Raw genomic sequence first — 10,159 nt, 5'->3', positions numbered from 1 at the left:
CATAGATGTGCTAAAGAACAACAACGCCATATACTTATAGAAAAAGAGACAATGCCATTATAAAAAAGTAAAAAAAAAAAGTATAAAAGTCATTAAAACTTTCCTATTAGGGAAATTAATTTGATATAGTCGGATATTTAAGATATACATTATAATACAGCTATGTAAAAATACCTAGAGTTGGAGTTAGGGGTATATAATTTGATAGATGAATTCAAATGATCAAAAATGTGAAATAAAATACATTTATGTAAAGCAATTACAAGTAGGGTAATAGTTGCAATAGTAGTAGCAGCTGTATTATTTTTGCAAAGCTCAATACATTGGTACAACAGGCGACTGAGTTTACGAGCAGTCTATGAACGCACCATCGCACCCTGAGCCAATAGCGTGAAAGCAGAACTCTGTGTTGTGATGGAAGCGACCAATCAGCGCTCGTTCTGCGGAGTAAATGGACACTCAGCATCGGGTCCCTGGCTGCCTGGATGTATCGAGCTGCAGTTTGCTGCAACAAAGAAACCGTCGCTACATCGCCGAAACATAAGTAACAGCGCCGGAATAACGTTGTTGTCAATTGCGGAGAAGAGGAGAGGTCTAGGTTCTTCTTACCTTGTGGAGAAATCCTCTGAGAAAAGTGTCGTGTGGAGACGAGTTGAGTTTGTGTTGGGTGAGTGTTTCTCTGTTTACACTGGATAAACTGACCACATAATTTGGAGTACTAGGTTATGTGTAGTTAAAGACAAGCGACTAGAATGATGTGTTTGGACAGTTAATTGACTGCATACATTTAAATTTCCCACCAAAAAAAGTATTCCTCCTTCTATAGCGAGGGTTAGTTTGAGTTAGTTATATGGGCTGCTGAAGTTCTGTGTGATGTGTGGGGATGTATTATAAGTGAGCCATAAGAGATCTGCATTAATTAGGAATCAGAAGAAACCATGGATTCAAGAAGTATACTAGTGCTCAACAAACTTTGTAGAGTATTAGAGCCCTAAACACTCTGGTATTTCACAATAAAAGAGCATAGCAAAAGCAAGTCAAAGCAAGAGAAAGTAAGTCAAAACGTTTATAAGCATCTTGTAACCCCTCTGATTTATCTTTCGACGTATTAAGGATCTTGGTTGGAAACCACTGGGTTATACAAAGTGCACTGTCGAAATAAAGTTGCCATTTAAAAAAAATGGATTAACATGGGCTGTTTTTGTATTTTAATCCTATCAATGGATATCCTAATAGAAATGCCACAGGAAGTGTTACTCTATACCAGCAGTTGTTTTTAGAGAGTTTGTATTTTGTGAAGTAACAATGCCTTTCCTCTTAGTACTATAAGTGATCAATTCTCTCTGTGGCTACACCTTGACATTTACTCAGCTAAGATTGGTAAGGTGACAAGGACATAAAAAATGGAGTGCAGATGGCAAGAGCAGGGAGGGTAGAGGAGGAAAGGGGAGTAGAGAGATGTGTAGAGGAGGATGAGAGTGTAAAAAGAGGAAAGGTAGAAGAGAGACATCAGTGGAAACCGGGGGTACTCACTCTCTCCTCACATGTAGCAAGTGCAGCACTGCTTCATTTGGTTCAATAACAAGTAATAGGCAAAAAAGTGTGTGTGTGTGTGTGTGTGTGTGTGTGTGTGTGTGTGTGTGTGTGTGTGTGTGTGTGTGTGTATGTGTGTGTGTGTGTGTGCGTGTGTGTCTGTCTGTCTGTCTGTCTGTCTGTCTGTCTGTCTGTGTGTCGAGCGGGAGCGGGTGGAGTCTGCCGGTTGATGGATGACCTGTCGAGATAAGGGAGGGGTTGGTTGGTGGGGACAGAGATGCAGGGATGGAGAGATGGAGGAGGAGGAGGAGGGGATGGAGCATTGTAATGGTGACGGGGAGTCATTTATCTGTCTGCTGGATCTGACCAGCCGGTCACTGCAGGAGATCAGTCTGCTCACCAGCCCCCCCCCCCCCCCCCCCCCCCCTCACTGATTGTGTGTCTCTTTTCTTTTCCTTTCATTTTCTATCCATACTTTCCACCTCTGCTTCTTCTTTTTCTTCTGCTTCTGCGGCACTTCCCCTGGTATTCCCCACACATTTCTCAAACACGTTGTGTACATCTTCCTCGTCTGTGTTTTTCCACAAAATTGTGTCTCCTATCCTGTTCTTCTTTCCTGCCTCCTCAGCTCTTGAATGTACTGACACTTCAACTATTTACAGTGTACACACTTAAGCTATCTTTAACGCTTCAACTTCAATGTAATGACCATCCGCTTTCAGCCTCTGCAGTACACATCAACACATTTTTACTGTTTCAAATGACAGCTCAAATATTTCAACTGACACTTCAACTATTTACAGTCAGTGCACTTCTTCTAAACTATCTCTGGTGCTTCAACTTCAGCTAAAACTTCAATTGTTTTCAGCACAGTTCAGTTTAGCTGCTTTCACTGCACACTTGCAAACTGACAATTAAACTGTTGAACTTTAAAATTAAAATGTCAAATGCTTTCAGCTGCTTTTGGTTCTTACACCTCAAATAACACTAATACAAATTGTATTTAAAACATTTAGTCTTTTTCACACCTGCAGTTTTCAGCACAAGAAAACACATTTACATTTTCCTCCAGCCTTTCCTAGTCTTGTACATTGTTTGAATTTTTCTCTCTCCTCCTGCTCAGCTCTCTCCCTCTTAATCTGTTTTCTCTCTGTCTTTCTTTCCTGCCTTTTGCCTCCCTTTTTAAAAATCTCCCCTTGTCCCCTTTATCCCTCCAGAGGGACTAATAAGCAGCATTATGAGTCAGTGTGAGGAGAGAGGCAGATGGGATTCAGCTCGTAGGCCAGATGAGGGTTTTTAACTCGGCTGCGTCTTATCTCACCCTGTCACTGCTACGTAAACTGAACAGATACTGACTGACATTATGTATAAAGCAGTAAAAAATCCTTAAACTGAGATAGTGGAAGTTCTGCCTGAAGCACGTTGGAGTAATCCCTGGACAGAAGGGTGCCAGTGATGTCAGATTACTCATTTAAATGCAGTGATGCAGAGATGGGCGACTTTTTCGGGTAGTTCTCAAAGGCAACAGCCGCTAAGGAGTTGACTCAGTGTTATTGAGCATAAATGAATTAACCTCTTGGTCACAGAGTAGACATTTAGATTAGATTTATATATCTTGTCAGTGGCCGGACATATTGCTCATCTGCATTCTGCTCAGTGCCCAGTGTGTCACCGTGCTCATCTTTCAGTGACACACAAGGGGAGACAGCCAACATTTTGTAGTCAGTAGGAGCTGTTTTCCATCAGCCATCATTATTTTTAATTACTTTATTTCCCCGCCTCCCCCACTGTGTTTTTTGTGTGCCACAGCAGAGTACCACAGGAAGCAGGCTCAAAGATCTGAACCTATGAAGCCTCAAATTAGTTTAAATGAAGGCGCAGAATAGATCAGAGTGTTGTGTTTCTAATGGTGAGAGAGAGTCACGTTTGGGCAAGCATGAGCAAAGTGTTAAATTAGTGTTTTGAAATCATTTTGATCTATCTATTGTCTATCTAGGGTTGGAACTAGCATGCATTTCATTAGTGATTCATCTTCAGTATTTTGTAAAATGTCAAAAGATTTGTGAAAAATCATAATCACAGTATTCCCCAGAGCTGAAAATGTTTGTTTTGTTTTGTCCAACAGTCCAAAACCCAAATAGTTCAGTTTACTCTCATTTAAGTCAAAGAAAAGCAGCAAATCCTCACATTTGTGAAGCTTGAACTAATGAATGTTTGGCATTTTAAGCCATGCCAGCAGCGCGGCTCGAGGGATGTCAATGTCGATGAGTCAGTTACTTGGTCCAGACTGAAATATTTCAATAACTATAGGATGGATTTCCATAAAATTCACACATATTCAAGCCCCCCTGAGGATGAATTGTAATAACTTTGGTGATCCCTTTTCATCTAGCAGCAGCAATGTTTCTTTTTTGGGTCTGTATTTCTGAGTAATTTCCAAATCATTTTAATGGTTCATTTAAACGTTTTCTGAAAATAACTGTTATCCGGTACTATATAGGGAAATAGGAATAAACTAGGCTCAGAATAAACTAAAGTAAACATTAATTCATTACATATGTATCATAAGAAACGTTTTGCTCTATAAATGTTGAAATGCTTTCCTATTGATAAATGTAACTGTTGAGCCGACCTGCTGTTCCCTGACTAAAGTGCTCTCAAGGTTATGCAAGCCATTAATAGGAATTAATGAATTGGAAATGTGCCAAATTAGTACCAAATTACATGTGCCTCAGCTGTACTACGGGTTTAATGCTAATTAGCAAAAGTTAGCAATTAGCATGCTAACACACTAAACTAAGGTGGTGAACATGGTAAACAGTATACCTGCTAAACACCATAATAGATGGATAGATATTGTTCTGTCCCTCTGCCTGTCAGTCTGTCTGGTTCACTCTTTCATCAATGAAGTTCTGCCCAAGGACAACCAAGAAAATGTGGTGCCTTGAGATTGCTTTTAGCTTTGAAAGGTGCTTTATAAATACAATTTTTATTATTATTATTATTATATTATTATTATTATTATTATTATTATTATTATTATTATTATTATTATTATTATTATTATTATTATTATGTTTGCATCTTAGACTGGCAGATTGGAGTGGGAATGGATTTATATTCAGCAGCCTTTTGTTAAGTCAGTGATAGACTGCTGAGCTTACAAAAATTCACTCAAGACACACACACACACACACACACACACACACACACACACACACACACACACACACACGCACACATACATGCATACAAATACAGAAACGTCACTCAAGGAAAACAGCACTCTCATGCACTGCTGCGCTCTAAAGTCAGTGACATCAGAGAGAAACAAACAGGAAGACGATGTGTTCCTCCTGCCTTTGACAGGCACTTAGTGTCTAAATGCAAGTGTGTAACCTGTGTGTGTGTGTGTGCAACCTGTGTGTGTGTGTGCACACACCTGTGTGTTCATGTGTGAGTGTTGTGCTGCTCATGGTGACTCACAGAGGTCATTACAATGACAGGATAACTCGAGTAATAGTGCACTTTACAGTAATATGGGCAGATTTCTTCCTGGTACCAGACAGTTCAGTGAGTAGCAGAGATGTTTTGTATTCCTGAAAATCCCTTGTGTGCAACTTCGCTGTTGCATTGCATCTCCTTGTTTTAGCTTGCTCATCAGTTTATCAGGGCAAGGTTGATGCGGCTTGTCATCTTGTTGTCATCCTGTGTGATACGCGTCAGTTTGCCTAAGAAAGATTGCAGCAGTGAGTCTTCAATCAAAGTCCTCTTTATATACGGCCTGACAAGCCAGCAGTGGAGTTGGAGCCCTTGAAGAGACAACAGGGGACATGAAATCATTAGTGTTGTGACAAACAGACCTTAGTAACAGCTAATGTCCACTTCTCGAAAAAAACCTGTCATATTAGCTCATTTCCCTTCATCGTGTCCCGTCTTGTCACGTATCGTTTGGCTCCCCGTCCCAATCATCTTGTCTTGACATCTGATCAGAAGTTTGCTCTATCTTTTGTGTTCTGGATACTAAAGAATGGAAGTATTGGTGCTCATTTACATATAAATGACAACAGTGTCTGAGGCGCTGTGCTCTTGCTCATTTGTCATCTTGTGGTGATTCATTGTGTGTGTGTGTGAGTGTCCTCAACATTGAAGTGTTTCTCATCTCTTTTGTGTGCATGTCAGTGCAGCGTCATTATGTGTCGATGTGGACAATCGGCTCTAAATCAGCTGCCTCATGCTGCAGTCTGCCTGTGGTTTCATAGCTTCCAGGAGACTCTCTGATAGCTTTTCCAGTTGGATAAAATCAATTGACTCATCCTGGAATTTAAAGCTGGCATGTTTTGGCAAGTGCGAAAATGTAACACGATGGAAGGAAAACTAACCGGGTGTTTTGAGTGCTCTGATATGCTCTGGGTGAACAACAAATACCTGGTTGGATGTTTTGTGGATTCTTTTGTTTTACAAAAAGCCAGAGACTCTTTAAAAGGTTTGAAGTCTTATCATGTATCATCTCCATCAGAGGGTTTTTGTAGTAATCCTGGCTGGCTTCTCCGACTATTTACTTATAAACCCAAAAATAGATCAGACGGCACTCTAAGGCTTGGTGATTACTCATCATATCCACACTTATATTAGATGTCATATTAGAATTGTCTTCGGCCTTAAAGGGAATCGGATGAACCCAGAGAACGCACCGTGCGTGCGTGCGTGCGTGGCGCGGGAAGATTGCGTGCGCGTGAGTGGCGCGGGGAGATTGCGTGCGCGGCGCGGTTTCTATTTAGTTCTCCCCTCTCCTTTCTTCCGCTCTGTAGGTGTGTGCGCACGTGTAGGTGTGTGCGCACGTGTAGGTGTGTCAGGTGCGAAGCCCCGCCCTTCGTAAAACGGAGCGAAGGAGAGAATGTGAATGCGCAAAGTAGACAGTACAAACTGAAACGTGCACATAAATTAGATCAATAGCATAAGCGGTTAGTTTATTTAATAAGCACCTGTCAATGTCAAAAGTGAGTTGTGAATAAAAAATATATTTATTTATTTTATTCGAGAAAAAAAACAAAAAAACACCTTGACTTTCAGGCAGGGGGCTGGGCTCCGTTGACAGGGCGCAGCGCCCTGCCCAGACAATGGTAGGGAAACACTGCCCCCACTTTACAGATGTAGGCAGGGTTTGAACTTCTCTCTCAAGTTCTCTTCTTTGTTTTCCACACAACTACTTCCTTCACTTTTCGTGTGTAGAATGGAAGGCAACATCATGAATGAATTGAGGAGAGACTGTCTAAACCTCAGTGTGGCTATTCCATTAATAGCTTTTAACACTTTTGCCTTGTTTGAAGCATACAGAGACCCTTTAGCATGTGGTTTTGTTTTGAATATAGAAGTAGAATCACAGTTGACTGGATGATGAGTAGGTGTTGTAGTTTTTTAGCGGACCACTCACTAAATCATCTGGGGAAAAGCTTTTACTAAACATAAACCTGCACGAGCCAAATTAGATCAGTCACTTGCAGGTCGACTCCAGATGTCAACCTTGGAACATTTTTGGTTTTTCGCCCAGCTTGACTTGGCAGATACTCCGAGCCAAATTGGGAATAAACTGAGGGAGACTGTTTCTTGAAGTCATCACAAAAACAAGTAGCCACTGATTATTGATTTTGATTCCTGGGACTGTTAAGTCGATTTCTGACCACGGCTGTTGAGGAGTATTGCTTATGTGACAGTGCAGCTCCATACATCCATCTACCTATTGCTAACCCTATCATATAGGGTAATTTCGATTCACCGCAGAGAGTAATTTGTGTATCAGCTTGTTTGATTTAATATTCACACTTGAAGTGAGCTCTTCATGTTAAGTAAGCAAAAAAACAAAGGGAAAGATTATTTGTTTGTTTTTTATTATGTTGCAGCAATGATGACTTGAGAAATAGTCTCCAGCTTCTCTGGCTTGATATGATCTGTTAATACTATGGGACAGCCTGTGTTTTAACAAGTGTGAGGGCACTTCCTTCCCTGCCTCCCACTCTCTCCCTTTTTCTGTCTTTGTCTCTCTCCGCGTATTTTCTGGACATAATTACAGAGCTCATGAAAGCGTTTAGAGTCTCATGAATATTTAGGTCTTGGAGGGGAAGTGTCAGGGGAGACCCATGTGTGGCTGGTCTGCCCTAATTATGGAGATAGGCCTTCACACACTCTCTCACACACACACACACAAGCACACTTAAAATGATGGAAGAAGGCTAGAAAATTATCAAAAGCGGCCAATTTGGGAAAAGTTAATATTTGCTTAAACAAAGGTGTCAGCATTCATAAAAAAATGCAACACACACACACACACACACACACACACACACACACACACACACACACACACACACACACACACAGCAGGGAGATAATGATAGCACAGCTGGTTGTGGCTTGCAGCTGGTTCTTTCTCTTTCCCTATTGTTTAATAGTGAACTAATGATGGACACAAGCCCGGGAGATTAGTCAAGGGGAGTGTGTGTGTGTGTGTGTGTGTGTGTGTGTGTGTGTGTGTGTGTGTGTGTGTGTGTGTGTGTGTGTGTGTGTGTGTGTGTGTGTGTGTGTGTGTGTGTGTGTGTGTGTGTGTGTGTGTGCGTGCGTGCGTGTGTGTGTGTGTGTGTGTGTGTGTGTGTGAGACACTCTGGGGGCTTTTAGTTTTTTTTTTTATATCATGTCATGCAAGCCCATGGCAGGGATGAACATACAGTAAGTGTGACTCATTGACTCTATGATGGGCACCTTTGAGTCAAGGGCTGACAGGAGGAGGGAGTCATGCTTTTTGGCTACAGAAAGCTGAAGAGGAAGGAAGGGGTGCATGAACAGAAGTATGCAGACACACAAAAACCTAATGAGAGCTAAAAGAGACGTGGTGAAAAAGGAGGAACACAGGAAGTTAGGGGGAGGACTAAAAGGCGGATGAGACAGATCTGGTGGAAGGAGCAAGGTTGGGAGAGGGTGGGCGGACTGAGAGAGGAAAGAGGAAGTAAAGAGTGGTGTGTTGGTGTGTGTGTGAGACAGAAGAATACAGGTAAGAAGCAAGCGAGAGAGGAAAAGAGGTTTGTATTTTGAAGGAGGCTCGTATTGTAATGAGTCAGACAGGAGGCTGGTGAAGGATGGAGGTGAGGTGAGGAGAGGGGTGTAAGGAAATGTGGGAGAAAGATGAGAGACCTAAATGGAGAGGATAAGAGGGAGTACAGTGGAGTGTGTCACTGCAGATGGTGACTTCTCTGTAAAGGTGAGAAGCGAGGGTGGTGAATTTAAACATGTTTCCCGGAATAGGGACTAGCATGCTAATATAAATGATTTACTACAGTTAGGTGTACGTGCTGTGTTTTATACATTCATAATGCTCACATACTGTCGCTAAACTGAGATCAAGATTTAGAAATGGTCCCTTAGGCTACCATTCACATTAAGATTTATTACTGTGACATCAGAGCAAATTGAACCGCTAGGTAGCCTCAGATACGACATAAAGTGTCATAACACAAGTCACTCCAAAATCTCCCGTAGTTGTTTAAGAGAATAAAGATCTGGTGACTGAAGGCCATAGCACACGATTTTATGTTTTTCACACTCCTCAAACTATTCAGTGACCCATGTATGGAAACGTCTGTATTTGTTATGTTCAAGCACTCGTTTATTAATTTTTCACCTATCTGTATATTTAAAGTAGGCTGTCTGACACTTGTGACTTCTCCTACCAAGCTCCTCCAAGAACAAAGTCAGAACTCAGTGTCACGTGTCCTTTTGGGTTTACATTACTAGGGCTATTAAACTACTATCAGGCTCAGTGTCCATAGTGTTTCTTTCTGAGCTATAGCGTCTTTTCTCAATTGTTCCCAACGATTCGAGTGCATTTGCGGCTTCAAGAATTATGCACGCTCCCTCGGTCTTGATCGCCATGTCCAATACTGGTCGGGAGGAGGGTCATGGTCGGCTCATGTGCATTGACCTATAGATAGATGTTGGTGTGAATGGGGTATGAGATGCAGTATTAAAGCCACTGTGGGAAGTATCAACAATATCAACTTTGTTACTCCTAGTGATGCACTCACACAATACTCAAGTCACCGCTTTCATGACAATGTCAACAGGGTTATTTTGGGTTGGGCTATTTATTACAGAAGAGCCTGCATTACAAACAAGAAGACATTTGTTTACCATTCAGAAACAGTCATGTTATCGTAATTATAAAATTCCAACTTGTAAATCGTTCGTCTCAATCTCCAAGTAATATCAAACTTGGCGCTTCATAATACAAAAGTACCTGGAGCCAAAAGTAATTAAACTAAAACTTAGTGGATATAGTGTTATATTGTCAATAAACAGTATTTATAACCCTCCGTCAAAGAACTAATAAAACATGACTGTAGATGGTAGCCCTAGATTTACAAAAACCTACAACAACATTCGCACCATAACCGTTCGGGGTCAATGCCTAACCTCAAACATCTCGCCATAGTTTTCACAAATCTAGGGTTACCATCTGGACAAAACCCCATTTCATACGACAAGAACAAGACATAGGCAAAGACGATATCGAATTGCATCATGGGAAATTAACGACGTGTGTGTGTTTTGGGAGCTTTACCATACGAGTGACTTA

The 10,159-nt window shown here is 41.3% G+C and overlaps 1 protein-coding gene across 1 annotated transcript in view; it reads left to right on the top strand.

The window, feature by feature from the left end:
- Window positions 1-459: 459 nt before the first annotated feature.
- The window catches only part of spsb4a (splA/ryanodine receptor domain and SOCS box containing 4a), a 65,256-nt gene continuing 55,556 nt past the window's right edge, over window positions 460-10,159 (top strand). The window contains exon 1 of the mRNA XM_029454008.1: window positions 460-667. The gene's annotated coding sequence lies outside the window, so the exon portion shown is untranslated. The remainder of the gene's footprint in view (window positions 668-10,159) is intronic.

Source organism: Cottoperca gobio, chromosome 17, assembly GCF_900634415.1.
Source record: "Cottoperca gobio chromosome 17, fCotGob3.1, whole genome shotgun sequence".
Classification (NCBI taxonomy): domain Eukaryota; kingdom Metazoa; phylum Chordata; class Actinopteri; order Perciformes; family Bovichtidae; genus Cottoperca; species Cottoperca gobio.
The sequence above is the reverse complement of the archived record's forward strand: the minus strand, read 5'-3'. Positions and strand labels throughout refer to the sequence as shown.